This window comes from Coregonus lavaretus (assembly GCF_964263955.1).
Source record: "Coregonus lavaretus genome assembly, chromosome: 18".
In the NCBI taxonomy this organism is placed as follows: Eukaryota; Metazoa; Chordata; class Actinopteri; order Salmoniformes; family Salmonidae; genus Coregonus; species Coregonus lavaretus.
Genome location: NC_140005.1, coordinates 29,080,745 through 29,104,594, shown reverse-complemented (window position 1 = coordinate 29,104,594; position 23,850 = coordinate 29,080,745). Strand labels below are relative to the sequence as shown.

At 43.4% G+C, this 23,850-nt stretch overlaps 1 protein-coding gene across 2 annotated transcripts in view; it reads right to left on the bottom strand.

The window, feature by feature from the left end:
- Nucleotides 1-23,850, bottom strand: part of LOC311146122 (syntaxin-binding protein 6-like) — a 104,293-nt gene that overhangs the window by 62,726 nt on the left and 17,717 nt on the right. The gene's annotated exons all lie outside the window — the stretch shown is intronic.

The following is a 23,850-nucleotide window of genomic DNA, read 5'->3' as shown; positions in this document are numbered from 1 at the left end:
CCCACATGCCTTTTGGCGAACACCAAACGTGTTTGCTTATTTCTTTCTTTAAGCAATGGCTTTTTTCCGGCCACTCTTCCGTAAAGCCCAGCTCTGTGGAGTGTACGGCTTAAAGTGGTCCTATGGACAGATACTCCAATCTCCGCTGTGGAGCTTTGCAGCTCCTTCAGACTTTGGTCTCTTTGTTGCCTCTCTGATTAATGCCCTCCTTGCCTGGTCCGTGAGTTTGGTGGGCTGCCCTCTCTTGGCAGGTTTGTTGTGGTGCCATATTCTTTAAAAAAATTAATAATGGATTTAATGGTGCTCCGTGGGATGTCCAAAGTTTCTGATATTTTTTTATAACCCAACCATGATCTGTACTTCTCCACAACTTTGTCCCTGACCTGTTTGGAGAGCTCCTTGGTCTTGCTTGGTGGTGCCCCTTGCTTAGTGGTGTTGCAGACTCTGGGGCCTTTCAGAACAGGTGTATATATACTGAGATCATGTGAGACTTAGATTGCACACAGGTGGACTTTCTTTAACTAATTATGTGACTTCTGAAGGTAATTGGTTTCACCAGATCTTATTTAGGGGCTTCATAGCAAAGGGGGTGAAAACATATGCACGGGCTTTATTACAGACAGAAATACTCCTCAGTTTCATCAGCTGTCCGGGTGGCTGGTCTCAGACGATCCTACAGGTGAAGAAGCCGGATGTGGAGGTCCTAGGCTGGCATAGTTACACGTGGTCTGCGGTTGTGAGGCCGGTTGGACATTTTAGAGTGGCCTTTTATTGTCCCCAGCATAAAGTGCACCTGTGTAATGATCATGCTGTTTAATCAGCTTCTTGATATGCCACACCTGTCAGGTGGATGGATTATCATGGCAAAGGAGAAATGTTCACTAACAGGGATGTAAACAAATTTGTGCACAACATTTGAGAGAAATATGCTTTTTGTGCATGTGGAAAAATTCTGGGATCTTTTATTTCAGCTCAGGAAACATGGGACCAACACTTTCTATGTTGCGTTTATATTTTTGTTCAGTATAAATGTGATTTCTGTCATTCTGAGCACTGTGGGTGGACGCCATAATCAGGTTACGCACCCAATGCATATGGGTCCGATAAATTTCTCAAATGTTTGGAAAATTAAAATGCTGCCAGTCAAATGTCCGGCGCCACATTTTCCTAACGGGAACCCTGAACTGGTAGACAGACGTGCGCGCACATACGCAGAACATATTCTCTAAATAGTAAGGTCAAAATATTATTGATATGATGGAGAGAAGTCAGAAGTCAGTCAACAGAGGAGGCCTTCTCTAAACCTCTCTCTCACACACACACTTATGCACACACACACCCTTCACAAATACATACTGTAGTAGCCTAAAAGTCTACAGACATTCAGAGTGACATACAGCCATAACACTTACTGTCATTTAGCTACAGTGGGGGAAAAAAGTATTTAGTCAGCCACCAATTGTGCAAGTTCTCCCACTTAAAAAGATTGTAGGATTTTTTATGAATTTATTTGCAAATTATGGTGGAAAATAAGTATTTGGTCACCTACAAACAAGCAAGATTTCTGGCTCTCACAGACCTGTAACTTCTTCTTTAAGAGGCTCCTCTGTCCTCCACTCGTTACCTGTATTAATGGCACCTGTTTGAACTTGTTATCAGTATAAAAGACACCTGTCCACAACCTCCAACAGTCACACTCCAAACTCCACTATGGCCAAGACCAAAGAGCTGTCAAAGGACACCAGAAACAAAATTGTAGACCTGCACCAGGCTGGGAAGACTGAATCTGCAATAGGTAAGCAGCTTGGTTTGAAGAAATCAACTGTGGGAGCAATTATTAGGAAATGGAAGACATACAAGACCACTGATAATCTTCCTCGATCTGGGGCTCCACGCAAGATCTCACCCCGTGGGGTCAAAATGATCACAAGAACGGTGAGCAAAAATCCCAGAACCACACGGGGGGACCTAGTGAATGACCTGCAGAGAGCTGGGACCAAAGTAACAAAGCCTACCATCAGTAACACACTACGCCGCCAGGGACTCAAATCCTGCAGTGCAAGACGTGTCCCCCTGCTTAAGCCAGTACATGTCCAGTGCATTTGGATGATCCAGAAGAGGATTGGGAGAATGTCATATGGTCAGATGAAACCAAAATATAAATTTTTGGTAAAAACTCAACTCGTCGTGTTTGGAGGACAAAGAATGCTGAGTTGCATCCAAAGAACACCATACCTACTGTGAAGCATGGGGGTGGAAACATCATGCTTTGGGGCTGTTTTTCTGCAAAGGGACCAGGACGACTGATCCGTGTAAAGGAAAGAATGGGGCCATGTATCGTGATATTTTGAGTGAAAACCTCCTTCCATCAGCAAAGGCATTGAAGATAAAACGTGGCTGGGTCTTTCAGCATGACAATGATCCCAAACACACCGCCCGGGCAACGAAGGAGTGGCTTCGTAAGAAGCATTTCAAGGTCCTGGAGTGGCCTAGCCAGTCTCCAGATCTCAACCCCATAGAAAATCTTTGGAGGGAGTTGAAAGTCCGTGTTGCCCAGCGACAGCCTCAAAACGTCACTGCTCTAGAGGAGATCTGCATGGAGGAATGGGCCAAAATACCAGCAACAGTGTGTGAAAACCTTGTGAAGATTTACAGAAAACGTTTGACCTGTGTCATTGCCAACAAAGGGTATATAACAAACTATTGAGAAACTTTTGTTATTGACCAAATACTTATTTTCCACCATAATTTGCAAATACATTCATAAAAAATCCTACAATGTGATTTTCTGGATTTTTTTCCCTCATTTTGTCTGTCATAGTTGACGTGTACCTATGATGAAAATTACAGGTCTCTCTCATCTTTTTAAGTGGGAGAACTTGCACAATTGGTGGCTGACTAAATACTTTTTTTCCCCACTGTATTTGATTTTGAATTTTTGGACCCCTTAAAGTCTAAAAAATTAAATAAAAATAATTTCATTGAATATTGAATTTGGACATTACTACTATAGCCCATAGAAACATATTGAATAACACATTCATAAATGGCAAAAAAGACAGTCCAAAAATAAATCATAAGGAATAAGGATTTGAACTGGCTGTCCTATAGCTAGGAGATATAAGATTTTTGGGGATGGCACTTGTGGGGGTCGTAGAGCAAAACGGAGACCACCATCGTGTTTGTGACAGTCTCATCTTTCCATAGAGTGGTCAAAATAGCCACACCGTTCGGATGCTACAGAAGACCGATTTTTGGGATGTCTCATGGTCTGACAAACTCCGCTCTACCAACTTTCACCGCAGATGCAGAAGTGCGACATCGGTGGATGTGGTGGATTGAGACGCATCCAATGCAAAAAAAAGAAGATGTCTATCTTAAACTGCTGGACTTCGATGGGGATGTTACTTAGATTGACACACCGGTGCGTCAATCGATTCTAGGGGGTTAAAGAATAAATAATGCAAGTCTTGGCAATATAGGCTCTGCTCCTTCAGGGTAGCTCACTGCCCAAGCAAAGTGTCAATATATAAAATTACCTACAAGCAGTGAGCGTGGTAAACTATACCAATCCCCCAGCAGGAAAACAGAAACTAACAGGTGGAGGCTGGGGTGGTGGTGGGAGTAAAAGAAGCAAACGCATACTAGCAGTAGCAGCAAGCGGCAGCAGGATGTGTGAGCAGAACGGGTCATCTTAAATAGACCGTCAAATAAGGTAGGCGTGATTGTTACTAGCATCTAATTGGTGCAATCTCAGCTGATGCGTCAACTGAGGCAGGCATTCGGGTTCCCTTTCTGAACTGGCTTCACTTTATTAAAATAGAATAATTAAGAGAAACAAGCAAGACAAACAGGGCTAACTAAGGCCAAATTAGAATAACTATGAAAGAGGCAAACATGTTGCAAAAACAACAGGTTATAAACAACACTTAGAAACAAACAAAAAAAGAGCAGCAGCTGAAGTGGTTTTAACGTTTTCCTGTCAAATATCACGAGTAAAAAATTCCATAAATTTGTTTTGGTCAGACAAAGTGTCCACCTGTGACATCACAGCGCTGTCTGGCAAGAGCTTATCTCATATAGTAAACCCCTTAATCTGACTTTACCTTGACGCTGCTCACTATTTCCCAACGATAATCTTTCATAAAAATCGAAGGAAAACCTCCACCCAAAAGGCCATTCACTCCAGCCTCAATATAAGCATTTAAGCAGGCTTTTTATCTGATAACCATAACAATGAGTAATGTGATGCAATTATATTTTTTCCTGGACGGGCCTGAGATTCCCCACAAGGTCCAACTACTCAACACCCAGAGCTGTTTGTTTCCATAAGTACTGATCCATGGCTCTGGGGCCGAGCCAGACAAACACACACACACGCATAGTACTACACACACACTTCTTTGATGAATATGGCTTTCCTAAGGGTGTGCTAACGCCACACATGCAACGAGCACGAGTCCGGTCCCGTCCCTCAGAGCGTCTCCCTCACAGCTGAGAGTGATTGTGACCCAGCTACCAGACTTGACACCAAAACTTCAGAAATCAAGCCAGGTCCAATCCAGGTCCAATCCAGGAAAGCTGTCCACACTTCCCTTTCCACCAGTTCTAACAACACTGTGGGGCATTCCTCTACAGATGCTTAGGGTCTGGACGGGGGATTATAAAGCGAGAGTCTAAGTCAGGGATCTATAGAGGCTTGTTTGGTACCCTGCCCAGCTCCAAATGTAAGCACTCTGCAGGTTTAGGGGGGGGGGGAATATATAGGGCTCCTGTAGGTTTATCCAAGAGTGCAGGAATCTATGGGAACAGAAATACTTCCATTCTTTACGTCCCCCAAAAAGATGTAGCCTACTGCAAATGCTGTATTAATGAATCGGTTTAATAAAACCTCTCTCTTAGCTTTCCATAGGGATAAACATAGTAAAATCAGTAGGCCTACTTAGAAATGCTAAGTGAAAATGGTATGTAAATGCTACTGTTCTTTGTTCAATTTCAGGTCCCTGCTGCAGGCTGCAGTCTTTGTAAGATTTCCAAGATACAATTAACTGGAGTGTAGCAAAAAAGCTGAACCCGTCTTTATCCGAGGCTGTGAAAACCTTGATTAATTCACTCTCTTACAAGTGATAGTCACTCCAGAAGCACTAGACTCAGCTAAATCTGTGCACCTTCAAAATCAATACGGCTTTAAAATGATATAAGAATCATCTGCTAGTGGGCTGGCACATCAGGATGGAATCAGATATGGTTCTGAATTAATTAAGTCTGTAGATATCAATCGTGGTGCGGCTTGTTAGAACATTCCCGTTGAAGCCGTTTCTATCTGGCTCCCTCAGTCCTCCTACATTTCTGTCATCTCAAACAGCTGCAGTCTGGCAGGTCGTCCACAGGGAAGGTCAATTGAAATTGCTAGTCATATATCAATGCTAGAGAAGTAATCTTAGTGATGAAGCGATAGGCCTAGACACAGGTGCAGGACTCTAGTGGGGCCATCAGGTTAGGCATGTTTTATGGACTATTGCACAATTTTGTATGCACTAATGTAGCCCAAGTGGTGTGTGTAACTTCAGTGTTTCACACTAAGTATGGATCCTGGTCAATATAATAAAATGATACGGTAAGTAAATAGACTTAGAGATAAATAAATATACTTTGTCAAACTTGCGTCATCACGGCATTAATGATTCATGAACATTTACGTTTATCCCACTGAGTTTAAAGGACTTACTGACTCAACATCCTCACATTGTTTGCCTTTTGTATTCAATAGTACAACTCCAAACATTGACCTAAATACATAGGAATTTTTATTATCGACTGAAAGGTAACTTCGAGATGACCTTTTCATTGTTTAATCACAGCTAGATGCCGTTACAAAGATGACCTTTCAAATTACATGTAAGTATTCCTCCTACAGTGATCAGCTTTGTGAAGATGGAAATTGCATAACAGCCTGTTATCACAGCTAGCAGTCCCCACCCTTAGGGAAACTAATTGTTGACTGTGCGTGCACACATGTTAATGTATGTGTGTGTGTCAATGTGTGTACAAGTGTTTGAATGTGCGTGTGCATACAGTGCCTTCAGAAAGTATTCATACCCCTTGACTTATTCCACATTTTGTTGTGTTACAGCCTGAATTCAAAATGGATTAAATATTTTTTTTTTCCTCACCCATCTACACACAATACCCCATAATGACAGTGAAAACATGTTAAAAAAAAATTGGGCAAATGTATTCAAAGTTATATACAGAAATATCATTTACATAAGTGTTCACACCCGAGTCATGTTTGAATCCCCTTTGGCAGCGATTACAGTTAAGTATATCTGGGTAAGTCTCTAAGAGCATTGCACACCTGAATTGTACAATATTTGCACATTATTCTTTTTTAAATTATTCAAGCTCAGTGAAGTTGGATGTTGATCATTGCTAGACAGCCATGTTCTAGTCTTGCCATAGATTTTCAAGCCGATTTAAGTCAAAACTAACTACACCACTCAGGAGCATTCAATGTCGTCTTGGTAAGCAACTCCAGTGTATATTTGGCCTTGTGTTTTAGGTAATTGTCCTGCTGAATTTGTCTCCCAGTGTATGTTGGAAAGCAGACTGAACCAGGTTTTCCTCTAGGATTTTGCCTGTGTTTAACTCTATTCCGTTTATTTTTATCCCTAGTCCTTGCCAATGACCACCATACCCATAAGATGATGCAGCCACAGGCTTCCTTCTTTTTACTCTGTCATTTAGGTTAGTATTGTGGAGTAACTACAATGTTGTTGATACTCACAGCCATTAAACTCTAACTGTTCCAACTGGCCTCACAGTGAAATCGCTGAGCGGTTTCCTTACTCTCCGGCAACTGAGCTAGGAAGGACGCCTGTATCTTTAGTGACTGGGTGTATTGACACACCATCCAAAGTGCAATTAATAACTTCACCATGCTCAAAGGGATGTTCAATGTCTGCTTCTTTTTTTTTATATATACCCATCTACCAATAGGTGCCATTCTTTGCAAGGCCTTGGAAAACCTCCCTGGTCTTTGTGGTTGAATCTGTGTTTGAAATTCACTGCTCGACTGAGGGACCTTACAGATAATTGTATGTGTGGGGTACAGAGGTGTGGTAGTCATTCAAAAATCATGTTAAACACTATTATTGCACACAGAGTGAGTCCATGCAACTTATTATGTGACTTGTTAAATGTGTACTCCTGAACTTATTTAGGCTCGCCATAACAAAAGGGGGTTGAACACTTATTGACTCAAGACATTTCAGCTTTTACATTTTAATACATTTGTAAAAATTTATAAAAAACATAATTCCACTTTGACATTATGGGGTATTGTGTGTAGGCCAGTGACACAAAATCTCAATTGAATCAATTTTAAATTCAGTCTGTAACAACAAAATGTGGAAAAAGTTAAGGGGTGTGAATACTTTCTGAAGGCACTGTATATGCAAGTGTGTTTGTGTGTGTGTTTGTGCATGCTACATTTACACAGGCCCTTGGACGGGATGCTATGTGTATTCCTCATTGAGCATTCCACCCATGTGACAGTGTGGATTATTCATGGTATACCGCACTCAACGCAGATGACAAATGAACGCAATAAATGTGCAGCATTCACTTAAAATCGCCCCCCTTTCAGGAAGGGAAGGAGTCTCCCGAAGACCATTCTCCCTCCATGCAATACGATGAATGTGTATAGGCAGCCTGAGCATACTGCAAGACTACGTTGAGGGATTGCAGCTGAGAAACCCTCCTTTGGCAGGTTAGGGTAATAAAATGGACAGGAGCCTACGACCTAGGAGTTTTTGAGGAATGTCATTAATCCAAAATTGCTTTAGGGACAAATGCTGCTCCTGCTGCTGCTGTAGAGTGGGAGCAAATGGATCAAGTGCCAAAGATAAAATGTGACAGGCAAGAGGGATGCACCTTGATGTGTGCTAACGGAAATGAGTAACGAGACAATGCCACCAATGAGAAGTCTCCAAAAGTGCATAGGTATCAGTTTGTAATCTGATTCATGACACGGGAGGAAAAGCAAATCAGATGCCCAGCTAAGCTACATCTCACTGCTACATCTCAGCGCCTCGCTGCGCAGCATCGACATGGGTCATGAATCCCCAGGGACAATGTATGGATCAGCACTTCCACTTTGGCTGTTTATTTATGGGCCAGGGTAAAGGAGCCTTGTATTTGTTATACCCCATTACCAACCCACAAGGCCTGTGAGAGAGCAGAACAAATATTTGCTTTTGAGAAAGAGAATAGTGCAGACTGTTCTGCAAAAAGCTGATTGATAATTCTGACAATGACACAATAAATTACAACCAGCCAAGGAGCCAATTCATTGTCCTGAGGAATTGGTTTAGGTTGACAACGACCCTAAGCAACATTTTGTTAAGACAGATCGTTTTTTTTGTTTTTTTTCCCGATGTAATCTATATTCACAGAGGCACTAGGAGACCAAACTCGTGGGACTAGTTCAGCGGACTTTGGTTGCAGTGCAAAAGGCAGCGAGTGTAAAGGGTCAAAACCCTCACTGAAAGAAAGGAAAGCATTCGGCTGAATTTCATTTAGTAATTCTTAGTGTATCATGAAGAAGCTTCATTCATTTATTCAATCAATCATTCTAGTTTCCAATTACATTATTCCCTCATAGGGAAACCAGTCGGTTGAAGATGCTGATACTGAGAGGAGTACTGCATCTGAACTACTTCAGAAAACACCCTGCCACTTTTGCCTAGTAAGTAATGTTTTCTTTATGCAGCACTGGGGGTCTCGGACGACACCTCTCTGGTGGACGGGGGGACTGTAAATCAGTCCGTGGCACAAATTACACTCCCACCGCCGCTTGGGAAGATTGACTCAGTGTGTGTGGAATTAAGAGTTGTGGAATAGGCATTTGGCTCATGTCACATGCATCCTGAGATAAGGTCAACTTTGTGATTTACTGCTAGCTGGATACACCGTCTTTGTTTTGCACTGTTCCTAGCGTGGTATATTCCTGCATAGCATGGCTTAAAATGATAAACCTATTTGAAAACAACAGGGGGAACTTGAGTTGCTGCCTCAATGACAATTCTGTTCCTACTGGAAATAAATTGAAATGTGTTAATGCTTACACTATGAAGTATAGTCAAATTGGGAATATACTGTCAGTTGGCTTTGTTTGGAAAAGAAGAAGACATGGCGTTGTCCTTTACCATATAGCCAACTCTGAAGGCTACCCCCAAAAAAATAAACTCTGAAGCCTACAGAACACAGAAATCTGGATCAGTATTTGGTGAGTAACATTATATATTCTATATTCTCTCCTCAATTGGTCAGGGTTTTGTAAAACCACAGACCTATTAAAAGAGTTTGGGTAAACCAACCCACTCATATTTTCCACATCTCCAAGCCTCTTCTCCAGTAAGGTCTATCAGATGCTAAGTCCCTGGAGAACTCCCTCTCTCTTCCCCCTCCATCTCTCCTTTCTCTCTTTCCACAGACATCCTCCTATCCTGCCCGAGCCTGGAATTGCCACTAAACACACCAGTCAAATGAATGGACCGGACCCAATCCTAGTATCATTCAGGCTTTATTCAGACTGCATGGCTGTGGTCTCCTGGTGTTTTTTTTTTAGAAAGACCAAATCAAGGGCAGGGAAACTTTAAGTAAGACATTGGTTTTGTTGGCTTATTTTGAGTGGACTCTAGAGGGAAAGGGTCACTATGATTGCTACATTCTACAACAGTCTCACATAACACTGGATACTTTGCTCTACAAGATTAATATGAACTAAAAAAAGTATGCTGTTAACAAAATATTAAATGTGGTCAAAAGCTGACATTAATATTTTTCCATCTTTTTGGCCAGCATTAATTCTCAAACCATTATTCTTCCAAACATCTGAGGCATTTTAATACTGCTGAAGTAGAAAGTGGTTGGAAGTCAATGAGAATCTGTAAATAAAGCAGGTTATTAAGTTAAGTCATGAAGGCTTTCCGTTTGATAAGTACAGGCCACTGGCCAATTATATGCATGGCTGCCTTTTATAACAGCCACACTCTGGAGACTTCTATATGGCTTTCTTTTTGTTTTCATCCTCCCTACATTTTCAATGCTGTCCATTTTTTTTAAGCCACTGCACACCTCACAGATTATGCTATGTTACTGCCAAACAATAGCCGAGGTCAGTTCCAAATGCAAAGAGGAAATGTACCTTTGGTTCAACTGTGGTCATGATACAGTACGTTGGCTGAAGAAGACTACCAACGCTCTTTCTAAAGCTGAGCGGTTGCCATTGTGTATCTAACTATCCAATCACCTCATTGTTATAATCCGCGCCATTGTCCCCTACGAGCATCAGCTCAACAAAAGCTGTGCAACATTAACCACCATGACTTTCAATCATTTAGAAAGTAACTACATCTCTCAGCAGAGAAGAGACAGCCAAACTCTCTAGTTTGTCTGGTTCCAAACTCCTCCGTCAGAACAGGGCAAAGCGGCGATGCATCCTCTGCTACCTGGTAAGAGGGGTCACCACGCCTTGTCTCGTTGTCATGCCGACCCCACTTGCTGTTGTTACGGTAAGTCAAACATGGGTATTGGTGAGCACTCGAATGTTACAGGACATGAGGAGCTTGTTAACTGGTCTTATGTAGAAGATTGTGTACATATTCTTCTTTGGCCTTCACCCAAGCTGTTAAAAGCCTCACTCAGAATTGGGCACAATAAACATTTACAATTCATTTTTGTGGTATCTACAAGAAAACATGCTTTCAAAGACGTTCTGAGTTTTCCACTGCAGTGAAGACTAGCAACAACAAACATCTTCACGGCATCAAGAATTCCACATTTTGTAAACATAAGCTTATTAGCTCTGATCCATTACTCCACACAAGTACACAAAATTGGCACACTGTAACTCACAAATATATAGCGGTATGCCATCTCCAGTTGATCATTTGTCTGATGCATAGATATTCAATACAAGCCGCCCCATTATAGATTTAAAGTCTTGGAGGGGACTCAAAGCACTGACTCCTTGTCCAAATACCCCCTTCCACCTCTCCCCTCTCCTATGTTCCCCTCCAGTGTGAGAAGAGACCCTCACAGGCTCTGTGCAGCCTTAAATCAGGAGCTGAGGAGAGGTAGCAGCCAAAGGGCAAGGCGGGGAGGAAAAAAAAAAAAGAACACACCACCTCCTCTGTCCCTCAACTGTCAGAGTTCCAGTCATAAAGAGATGGGGATCCCTACTGTTTTCCACTGGCCCTGCTAAACAAAAACAAGTTACTTCTACACAGCCAAAGAAATGACACCACAGTGAAGTCACTGGGCTGCCAAGTGGCAGGAGCTGTAATGGAGGATCTTATAAACTGTATACAGTGGGGAGAACAAGTATTTGATACACTGCCGATTTTGCAGGTTTTCCTACTTACAAACCATGTAGAGGTCTGTAATTTTTATCATAGGTACACTTCAACTGTGAGAGACGGAATCTAAAACAAAAATCCAGAAAATCACATTGTATGATTTTTAAGTAATTAATTTGCATTTTATTGCATGACATAAGTATTTGATCACCTACCAGCCAGTAAGATTTCCGGCTCTCACAGACCTGTTCGTTTTTCTTTAAGAAGCCCTCCTGTTCTCCACTCATTACCTGTATTAACTGCACCTGTTTGAACTCGTTACCTGTATAAAAGACACCTGTCCACACACTCAATCAAACAGACTCCAACCTCTCCACAATGGCCAAGACCAGAGAGGTCCTCTGTAGCTCAATGGGTAGAGCATGGCGCTTGTAACGCCAGGGTAGTGGGTTCGATCCCCGGGACCACCCATACGTAAAAATGTATGCGCACATGACTGTAAGTCGCTTTGGATAAAAGCGTATGCTAAATGGCATATTATTTATATTATTATAAAATTGTAGACCTGCACAAGGCTGGGATGGGCTACAGGACAATAGGCAAGCAGCTTGGTGAGAAGGCAACAACTGTTGGCGCAATTATTAGAAAATTGAAGAAGTTCAAGATGACGGTCAATCATCCTCGGTCTGGGGCTCCATGCAGGATCTCACCTCGTGGGGCATCAATGATCATGAGGAAGGTGAGGGATCAGCCCAGAACTACACGGCAGGACCTGGTCAATGACCTGAAGAGAGCTGGGACCACAGTCTCAAAGAAAACCATTAGTAACACACTACACCGTCATGGATTAAAATCCTGCAGCGCACGCAAGGTCCCCATGCTCAAGCCAGCGCATGTCCAGGCCCGTCTGAAGTTTGTCAATGACCATCTGGATGATCCAGAGGAGGAATGTGAGAAGGTCACGTGGTCTGATGAGACAAAAATATAGCTTTTTGGTCTAAACTCCACTCGCCGTGTTTGGAGGAAGAAGAAGGATGAGTACAACCCCAAGAACACCATCCCAACCATGAAGCATGGATGTGGAAACGTCATTCTTTGGGGATGCTTTTCTGCAAAGGGGACAGGGCGACTGCACCATATTGAGGGGAGGATGGATGGGGCCATGTATCGCAAGATCTTGGCCAACAACCTCCTTCCCTCAGTAAGAGCCAAGGCAACTAAGGAGTGGCTCCGTAAGAAGCATCTCAAGGTCCTGGAGTGTCCTAGCCAGTCTCCAGACCTGAACCCAATAGAAAATCTTTGGAGGGAGCTGAAAGTCCGTATTGCCCATTGACAGCCCCGAAACCTGAAGGATCTGGAGAAGGTCTGTATGGAGGTGTGGGCCAAAATCCCTGCTGCAGTGTGTGCAAACCTGGTCAAGACCTACAGGAAACGTATGATCTCTGTAATTGCAAACAAAGGTTTCTGTACCAAATATTAAGTTCTGCTTTTCTGATGTATCAAATACTTATGTCATGCAATAAAATGCAAATTAATTACTTAAAAATCATACAATGTGATTTTCTGGATTTTTGTTTTAGATTCCGTCTCTCACAGTTGAAGTGTACCTATGATAAAAATTACAGACCTCTACATGCTTTGTAAGTAGGAAAACCTGCAAAATCGACAGTGTATCAAATACTTGTTCTCCCCACTGTATATCAGTGGCAATAAAAGCCAGAGGAATAGAGTTTGACAGAGAAGGATAGGATGTTCTGATATCAGAGGGTGATTGACAGCTTGGTTTAAGTGAAAAGGAGGTTTGTGGCAGAACCTGTCAGACTTTACTAAGGTTAGTTTGATGGCTAAACGTCCTCTATCACACACACTCCCTCACATCTCTTCCCTCTGCTTAATCCTTCTCCCTCCAATCTCCTGATTCTGCCTCCTCAACCCTCCTCTCCTCCCTTTCTGCATCCTTTGACTCTCTATGTCCCCTATCCTCCCGGCCGGCTCGGTCCTCCCCTCCAGCTCCGTGGCTTGATGACTCATTGCGAGCTCACAGAACAGAGCTCCGGGCAGCTGAGCGGAAATGGAAGAAAACTAGACTCCCTGCGGACCTGGCATCTTTTCACTCCCTCCTCTCTATATTTTCTTCATCTGTTTCTGCTGCTAAGGCCACTTTCTACCACTCTAAATTCCAAGCATCCGCCTCTAACCCTAGGAAGCTCTTTGCCAAATTCTCCTCCCTGCTGAATTTCCCCCCCCCCCCCCTCTCTGTGGATGACTTCGTCAACCATTTTGAAAAGAAGGTTGACGACATCCGATCCTCGTTTGTTAAGTCAAATGACACTGCTGGTCCTGCTCACACTGCCCTACCCTATGCTTTGACTTCTTTCTCCCCTCTCTCTCCAGATAAAATCTTGCGACTTGTGACGGCAGGCCGCCCAACAACCTGCCCGCTTGACCCTATCCCCTCCTCTCTTCTCCAGACCATCTCCGGTGACCTTCTCCCTTACCTCACCTCGCTGATCAACTCATCCTTGACCGCTGGCTATGTCCCTTCCGTCTTCAAGAGAGCGAGAGTTGCACCCCTTCTCAAAAAACCAACACTCGATCCCTCTGATGTCAACAACTACAGACCAGTATCCCTTCTTTCTTTTCTCTCCAAAACTATTGAGCGTGCCGTCTTTAGCCAACTCTCTTGCTATCTCTCTCAGAATGACCTTCTTGATCCAAACCAGTCAGGTTTCAAGACTGGTCATTCAACTGAGACTGCTCTTCTCTGTGTCACGGAGGCTCTCCGCACTGCTAAAGCTAACTCTCTCTCCTCTGCTCTTGTCCTTCTAGACCTGTCTGCTGCCTTTGATACTGTGAACCATCAGATCCTCCTCTCCACCCTCTCCGAGCTGGGCATCTCCGGCGCGGCTCACTCTTGGATTGCATCCTACCTGACCGGTCGCTCCTACCAAGTGGCGTGGCGAGAAGCTGTCTCCGCACCACGTGCTCTCACCACTGGTGTCCCCCAGGGCTCAGTTCTAGGCCCTCTCCTATTCTCGCTATACACCAAGTCACTTGGCTCTGTCATATCCTCACATGGCCTCTCCTATCATTGCTACGCTGACGACACACAACTAATCTTCTCCTTTCCCCCTTCTGATAACCAGGTGGCGAATCGCATCTCTGCATGTCTGGCAGACATATCAGTATGGATGACGGATCACCACCTCAAGCTGAACCTCGGCAAGACGGAGCTGCTCTTCCTCCCGGGGAAGGACTGCCCGTTCCATGATCTCGCCATCACGGTTGACAACTCCGTTGTGTCCTCCTCCCAGAGTGCGAAGAGCCTTGGCGTGACCCTGGACAATACCCTGTCGTTCTCCGCTAACATCAAGGCGGTGACCCGATCCTGTAGGTTCATGCTCTACAACATTCGGAGAGTACGACCCTGCCTTACACAGGAAGCGGCACAGGTCCTAATCCAGGCACTTGTCATCTCCCGTCTGGATTACTGCAACTCGCTGTTGGCTGGGCTCCCTGCCTGTACCATTAAACCCCTGCAACTCATCCACAATGCCGCAGCCCGTCTGGTGTTCAACCTTCCCAAGTTCTCTCACGTCACCCCCGCTCCTCCGCACACTCCACTGGCTTCCAGTTGAAGCTCGCATCTGCTACAAGACCATGGTGCTTGCCTACGGAGCTGTGAGGGGAACGGCACCTCCGTACCTTCAGGCTCTGATCAGTCCCTACACCCAAACGAGGGCACTGCGTTCATCCACCTCTGGCCTGCTGGCTCCCCTACCTCTGCGGAAGCATAGTTCCCGCTCAACCCAGTCAAAACAGCGGAGTCACTCACCACCTTCCGGAGACATTTGAAACCCCACCTCTTTAAGGAATACCTGGGATAGGATAAAGTAATCCTTCTACCTTGCACTTACGCGCTTTCGTTATACGTAACATAACCATGAACGTAACTAAGAAAAGAGCGGGTAGCAGCGTCAATCAATTCACGTACTACTGTCAAGATGGCTAGCGTTCAGTGCAACTCGATTGTCTCTTTGAAAGAAGTTCCTTTTTGTCGGCGAACAAATCAAGATAAATTGGCAACGAAACAATTAGGACCTCCCAGACCAAATTTAATAATTCAACAGGTTTCTACTAAAGGGGGAAAGTCCTACACCCGAGGATTTTCCAAAAATTGGTACGAACGAAAAACCTGGCTAGCAGGCTGCGATGTAGCTAATGCAGTCTTCTGCTAGCCCTGCTTACTCTTTCACCCTGAAGGCGGCACGGCAGACAGCACCGCTTGGACAGCGACTGGTGTAACGGACATGCACCATCTTTCAGAAAAGATTAAGAAACATGAGCTGTCAAAGACCCACATGGATAGCTGTTTGAGATTGTCTGCTTTGGGGAGAGTGAACATTGCCACTCAACTGGATGAGGGATACAGGCTAGCTGTCCGCCGCCACAACGATGAGGTTAGCAAGAACCGCCACATCCTCAGCCGGCTAATCCAGTGTGTGAAGTTTTGCGGAGTGTTTGAGTTAGCTTTGCGAGGCAAAGATGAAACTGAGGGCTCCACCAACCCTGGTATTTTTCTTGGACTTGTCAACTTTGTGGCACAATTAGATTAGGTGTTTTATGGAAATGCATATTGTTTATGCAGTGTTGAGGAATGTGAAAGAACACCCTTGATTATTTTTACTGTGATAACTTATTTTGCTTTTGTAAGCCAACACTTTTGAGATCAGTCAATAAATGCTTCTGGTATTGACTTATATGCTGCCCCTGTCTTCATGTTGTTGCTGGACATATCTTTTTTAAAATGTGTGTAGGTCACCTAAATCATCAGAAAAATTGCCCCCCCTGAGAATTTTTTCAGGAGCCGCCACTGGTGCCAACTGTAAAGTTTGGTGGAGATGGAATAATAGTCTGGGGCTGTTTTTCATGGTTCGGGCTAGGCCTCTTAGTTCCAGTGAAGGGAAATCTTAACGTTACAGCATACAATTATATTCTAGACGATTCTGTGCTTCCAACTTTGTGGCAACAGTTTGGGGAAGGCCCTTTACTGTTGTTGAGATCGGTGTGGAAGAACTTGACTGGCCTGCACAGAGCCCTGACCTCAACCCCATTGAACACCTTTGGGATGAATTGCAAGGCCGACTGTGAGCCAGGCCTAATCCCCCAACATCAGTGCCGACCTCACTAATGCTCTCGTGGCTGAATGGAAGCAATTCCCCTCAGCAATGTTCAAACATCTAGTGGAAAGCCTTCCCAGAAGAGTGGAGGCTGTTATAGCAGCAAAGGGGGGACCATCTCCATATTACTGCCAATGATTTTGGAATGAGATGTTCGACGAGCAGGTGTCCACATACTTTTGGTCATGTAGTGTGTAAACGTGACATGGAATCTTGTCACAGAAAATAGATGGTTTGCAGTATGGATCAGATGAGATGGAGGTCATTACCACTAAATAAATTCATAGGGAAGTTTTAGGTGTGCCACAGAATGTTATATCCCATCAAGTTGTGCCACTGTTCAAAAAAGTCTGGGAACCAATGGTGCATACAAATCTAACTACAGACCCAGTTACTGGCATTGGCACACACTAAGCTTGGGCAGTATCCAGATTTTCATATCATACCGTCCTTCGCTCATCCCAGGATTTAAGGTATTACTAGCATAGCACACAAGGGGGCACTAAAATGCAAGAAAATACCTTAAATTACCAGAATGCTAACAGAATTAGCATAAAATAGTGAAATCACATCGACGTTGTTAGAAAATGCTAATGAGCTAAAACAAACAAACTAATTGCAGACAAGCAAATCCAGCTCATAAAGTTATACAGGCATAGCTAGTAGCTACCGAATGTCATTTTCGGTGAGTGTGGACATTTACGAAAGTGAAAGATAATGTTTTTGCAAACGAACAAAGTTGTGATGAATGCTTTTCCAAAGGAAGAGCAGCATGTGTACACTGAGCAGAGGGGAGAAGAATGGAGGAGGAAAGAAAACGCTAATAGGAAGCACAGGGAAAGAATTACTCATCCAGAGCTTTGACTTCTAGCAGAAAGCCATTATAAGATATCTGATGTTAGTAGTGAATTGCAAACAAGTGTAACTTCATCACCTCATGTGCACCGCACAACAGAGACTCGCCGATAGCTATAGAAAGCTATGGACTCACCGGCTCCCGCTTTCTCCCGTTGTGCTATTTACACACAAACACATGACTGTTCTGGGGAACTACGGTAAGCTTCATAATGTAAATGTAACAGGTGGAATGACGAACGCAATATGCTTTATCTCCTAACATATTGCATAAGTTGCCTGCTGGTATTAACTTAAAAAGTAGCTACAAATATTCAAATGCATTGAAAAACTTCAAAGAAATCGTTTTTGACGGTATTAACGGTATTGAAAAACCATCCCATGGCTTTTTCCAAATACCCCGATATACGGTATTCCGCCCAAGCCTAGCACGCACACGCACACACACACACAGGCAGACAGACAGGGGCAGACAGACAAAGGCAGACAGACACATACACAGTCCTACACACAGATAGACATGCCCACAGAGCGAGACAGTCTCCCACCCACAGAAGTAAACAGTCTCACACCCTGGGCTTTATATACCATCCTGTTTTGCCTCCTGCTGATGTGGCTGAGGGAGTCGAGTGTGGGCTGCACTGTATTTCTCTCCACTCTGTAAATACTGAAAGCAAAGTGCAGCATCAATTTGCAGTGGCTTGCTGCGTCATCAGCCTTGAGAGAATACAGAACATTCCTCAAAACCAACACCACACCAACCACGTCTGACCTCCACAAACACTTATTTGTCAAGACTCTGAGAACGTTGTAACTTATTTTCAACTTTTTTCAAATCCTGGCAAAGAAATGTACATCCAAATTAGACTTTTTAGTCACGACTACTTTCACGAGGTAAGATGACTGAAAACACTTTTTCATACAGCAACGACCTAGGGAAGAGTTGCAGAGGAGAAGTACGATGATCCAATATTTTCCTTCATTCTTAAGTTAACTACATGTGACTTTGTAGTGCTGAGAGATTCAATGTAACCTTTCCCTGACGGATACCTGCCTTTAAAAGCACTGACATCCATCTTGTAGCGCAGATGGTGTCAATGCCTTCTATCCATCTCCATATATAAATATGCATCCATCGTCGTTCCACCTGGACCCTGTGGGTTACACTGACCTCTCTTGAAAACCACATATGAATACATAATCATGGTGGGACATACTGTATTCTACAGTGTGCCCTACTGAACACAACTGGTTTTACAGATGGATTTCTGCTGTGATTCAGACTTGATAACTAAGATCAGACAGCTTATTTGACTTTCCTATACACTACAACTAAGAAGATGAATCTACAAATATGCCTGTGGGGCTACACACCCATCTATCTCCCTACATAATCAATAATCTATGAAGGTGATGAATAGTTGTATTCGTCATGTGAATGCAATGTACTTTGATTACCATCAAATGTATATTCTTAACTACTAGATATTCCAAATGGAGACAGAGTGCATTAATATTGCCATTGGGCTTTTGTTGTTGAGTCTGATCTCTTTAGTAGAATAGGGTGAGAGAAGGAGACAAATCTGTTCTGACTGCTTACTGGTGGGGACCTGGAAGGGGAGGCGGCTAACGCTCATAAGTCAGTGACGGATTGGTCCCAATTCAAGTTTTAGAGATCAATGTGTCCGTGTTTATCAGTGCTTCTGTGCTTGGTGGAGTATGTCTCAGGTTCACATTTACCCACAGGGGGTCGGGCTGCTGGAATGTGGACACACACACACACGCACACACACACACACACACACACACACAGAGAGACACACACGCAGAGACCCTTTACACATGCAACCATGGTCACCCACACATGGATGAACACACATGCACATCATACATACAAAAGCATGCGTACCCACACACAAACTTACGCCTGCATAAGCACATAGCATACAAACACACCAAAACACAGCACCTGCACATAAACACATAGAGCTGTTATTTATTCGTCGCCAAACCCACTGGCTCCAGGTCATCTATAAATCACTTCTAGGCAAATCCCTGCCTTATCTTAGATCATTGGTCACCATAGCAACACCCACCCGTAGTATGCGTTCCAGCAGGTATATCTCACTGGTCATCCCCAAAGCCAACACCTCCTTTGGCCGCCATTCCTTCCAGTTCTCTGCTGCAAATGACTGGAACGAACTGCAAAAATCTCTGAAGCTGGAGACACCCATCTCCCTCACTAACTTTAAGCATCAGTTGTCAGAGCACCTTACCGATCACTGCACCTGTACACAGCCCATCTGTAATTAGCCCACCCAACTACCTCATCTCCATATTGTTATTTACATTGTTATTTATTTTGCTCATTTGCACCCCTGTATCTCTATTTGCACATCATCTTCTGCACATCTATCACTCCAGTGTTAATACTAAATTGCAATTATTTTGCACTATGGCCTATTTATTGCCTTACCTCCATAACTTACTACATTTGCACACACTGTATATAGATTTTCTATTGTGTTATTGACTGTACGTTTTTTTTATTCCATATGTAACTCTGTGTTGTTGTTTTTAATCGCACGGCTTTGCTTTATCTTGGCCAGGTCGCAGTTGTAAATGAGAACTTGTTCTCAACTGGCTTACCTGGTTAAATAAAGCTGAAATAAATAAATAAATAAATACAAAGGCAGGGTCTTGCTGTGTATTGATCAGACAGGAACGGCCCCATATCGCTGCCTGACAGTCTGCTCCTCATTTCCTGCCCTAAACTCCCTTAAGCCCCAACCAGCACCCAACACACACAAACAGACACAGACACACACAAACAGACACACACAAACACAGACACAGACACAGACACAGACACAGACACAGACACAGACAGACAGACAGACAGACAGACAGACAGACAGACAGACAGACAGACAGACAGACACCTTACAGATAGACACACAGACGGGTAAACGATACAAGAACATCCAAAACTGCACTGGTGCTAGTTTGCACTTTGTTTATACTGTACTTTATGTCAATATTGTCTTCTACTCTTGATTAGCTGTCCTGCCCAGTGTAAAAGCCCTGAGATTCAGTAATGGAGAGAGCCAAACACGGAACACAGTGATAAAAGTCTGATCCCACTGACTTGGCCCTGGCACGGCTCCAGCACTTTCCTTCTCTCTCATATAGTGTACGAACCCCTGATGCTCTGTCCTTTAGGTGTGTGTGTGTGTGTGCGCGCGTGACTGAGATCAAAGTCCTTTTATACAAGCTTATTGAGCGCGCGCGCGCACACACACACACACACACACACACACACACACACAGGGCAACAACAGCATCCACTGTACCACCGTATTTTATGTCCCAACTTCCTTCCAATGTCTGACTACATTTCCACCAATTCAACCCCATTTTATAAAAAGCAGTACAAGAGTTTCCAGCCATTATTCAAACAGTGTATACATTACACTTTGTTTAACACACTCCTATAACACTGACAGTGCAGTGATGGTAAATCTTAACAGCCAGCCCATTGATTTTATGCAAATAACGCTAGAGAAAAATAACTCCACTACAGGGCATTAAGCAACAATATTCTACTTGATGATCCCAGAGCACACCGACTCATTTCCTAGTTCTGGCCCTCCTGGCCAAACAGTCAAGTGAGCGAGCGTTCGTGTGGTTCCTGCCAAGACAAAGAAGTGAAAGAAAACAAAGAAAAGTGCCGTCGCAGCATCTTGTCCAGGCCTATGGGGTTCAGTGATGAATGCACCGACCGCACAGCTCCCTGAGAACAACAGAACATCCATCCAATTCACACCCACTAACTCCCACTCTGTGAACAAACACACACCTTTAAACTCTGAGCTTTCTTATTGCTCTCAAAAAAAATTCCTGATGCATTTGTTAATTCTCAAATCATACGCACAAAACCTATAAACGAAAGCATTCACTGTGAAAGTTGATAGGCTACATGTAGGCCATTCATATATAGCTTATGCGCAGCACTTAGTTACATTTTGAATCAGTTATTGTTTCTTGCGCAAACCACGAGCAACACCTGCCAAACTCAGACATCTCTCTCAAAACACAGGGATGTAAATTCGCACGGGACTAGTATTATCAGAGGACCTTTGCCAAAAAACAGTAGGTTATTCTGGTTGGAATTGTTACTCTCCTGCCATGTAGGAATTACTGACGGGACAAATATTACAGATGTGGCGTTTTGTGCTCGTGCACATAATTACATTACCCGACCTCCCCCAGTAAAACTAATCCCATCCGAATAGAGCACAATAGGGCCTGACCTATAGCCAGGGCCTGTCTTTGCCGTTCTGCCGCCATAGGTGAGACCAAGAAATGCAGACCCCCGCAAAACTAGAACAGTCCCAGTAAGCAAAATGTTGAAAAGACATCCAAAATACATATTTTCCAGACGTTGAAGTTAGGTTCAATTTAGGTTCTGAATGAAAGTGGTATTTGCATATGTTTAAAAATTATTTTTTCCAGGACGCTGAAAAGGCATGTTTTCCAGACGTTGAAAAATACGTATTTTCCGGACGTTGAAATCGGGTTAATTTTTGGTTCTGAATGAAAGTTGAAAATAAGTAATTTATAGACGTCTATGTTTGGACCAAATCAAGGCTGGTCCAAACTGGACAAAATCTGAACCAAACAAACACGCCTATGATTGGTTCAGATTTGGTCGGGACTGGACCAAAACCCAATTTCCGTGGATGTGAAAATCAAGGCCGGTCCAGAAATGCACCAAAAAACAACATCCAAAAGGCATCAGCGTCGGTCCGTGCTTACTGAGGTGCAGCCTACATTGTTGCCTGAAATTGAATTTTATGAATGCCCATCTATGTGTTAAGCCTACCGTTTGTAAAATACAAAAGAAACGACATCCAGACAGGACCAGGGTGTAGCCTACCATGTCAGCCCACAATGGAATTGTATGAATGCCCATCCATGTGGTAGCCCCACTGTTTGTAAAACAGGCCATTGTACTGGCTTTATTAGTCCTGATTCCTGTGACTAATCAATTTGGCTATTTAAGCTCTGAATATCAGCTACCCAACTTTATGAGGAGTTCTCACGAGCATATTTGCAATGTGTTTACACTGGGGGAAATACAAAAGTACTATCTTTTTCACTATGATCAGCTTTTCAAAAAAATTTACAGATACAAACTTGAAACCACTGATCATGACAATGGGGTGAAACTCCTTGTCCATTCCATAAAGTCCATTTTACTTTGACCGGTCCTGTTTTTAGGATATGTTGCTTTGTTAACATGACAGCTCATTTTTTATTTGATTGAGTGCCATTTGATCGGCGAAACCTGCATTATGTAAAAATTGTCATACATTTTATCTCCATCCTGTAGGCTTCAGAAAAAGGTCACATACTCTTTCTACCATATCCTATATCTGCTACATGATTTATGTTAGATGATTTTATTGACTGAACGTTGGTGGAGCGCTTCAGAGATGCATCTCTCCAACAGCACCCTGGAGTGGCGCGCTGGGAATGGACAAGCAAAATATTTTGCGCCCCTGCCTTTGACAAAGTGGCCACTGCTTATCAAAGGGCGGCATCAGCGCTCATATAAAAATCCCATATGCCACTGGTTGAGAGAAATTTCCATTGTTTTGGGGCCGAATTATGTGAGGTTTTGTGTGTTGTTGTTGGAGATGCGTTTTGGTCAGTTTAGCTCAGGAAATCCCGCCCTCGTCAATCTGCTGCCATAGGCGGCCGGCTAATCCTGCCTAATGAGCGGACAGGCCGTGCCTATAGCATATAATAATCACATCAATAAATTGGTTATAACAAACTCTGAACACAGTAACACATGTGACAGCAAAATGGATGCAGAGGACGTGACAAATAAACTCGAAACATGGGGAATATTTACAGGTTGCTCAGGAGGTAAAGGGGAAGTCAGATGTGTGGAATAAATGTGACTAGTTGTGGAAAATCCTGGAGATCAAGAAAAAGAAGGTAAAGAGCAAATGCTGCGTGCATATTATGTCTGCCAAACAGGTGCTGCATAGATTACAATATAATTTTTCTTGACAGTTTGGAACAATGTTAACACTAAATAAAGTATAAACGTACCAGAGTGTCTGTTGTGATGTTTTTTTGTTAAGCCTTTATTACAGCAAAGACTAAAAACAGTCGCATTCATTCGTGAATGCAATTTCCGAAATGCAACGGTTTATATATTGTTTAAGCTAATTATTCAAGGCTCGCTTTATTTAATTTTTTGGACCAATAGGGAATGCAGTACAGTACTAGCGACATCAGGGTAAAAAGAGTGTCAACTGTCATATTGCACCATGTTCTAATTATTTACTGGGAGACTACCTTGAGTCTTGACACGGTGGCACCAGCAAGGTAGTTCTGGCCTTCAAGGTTGCGTGTAACTGATACATCAACTCCAC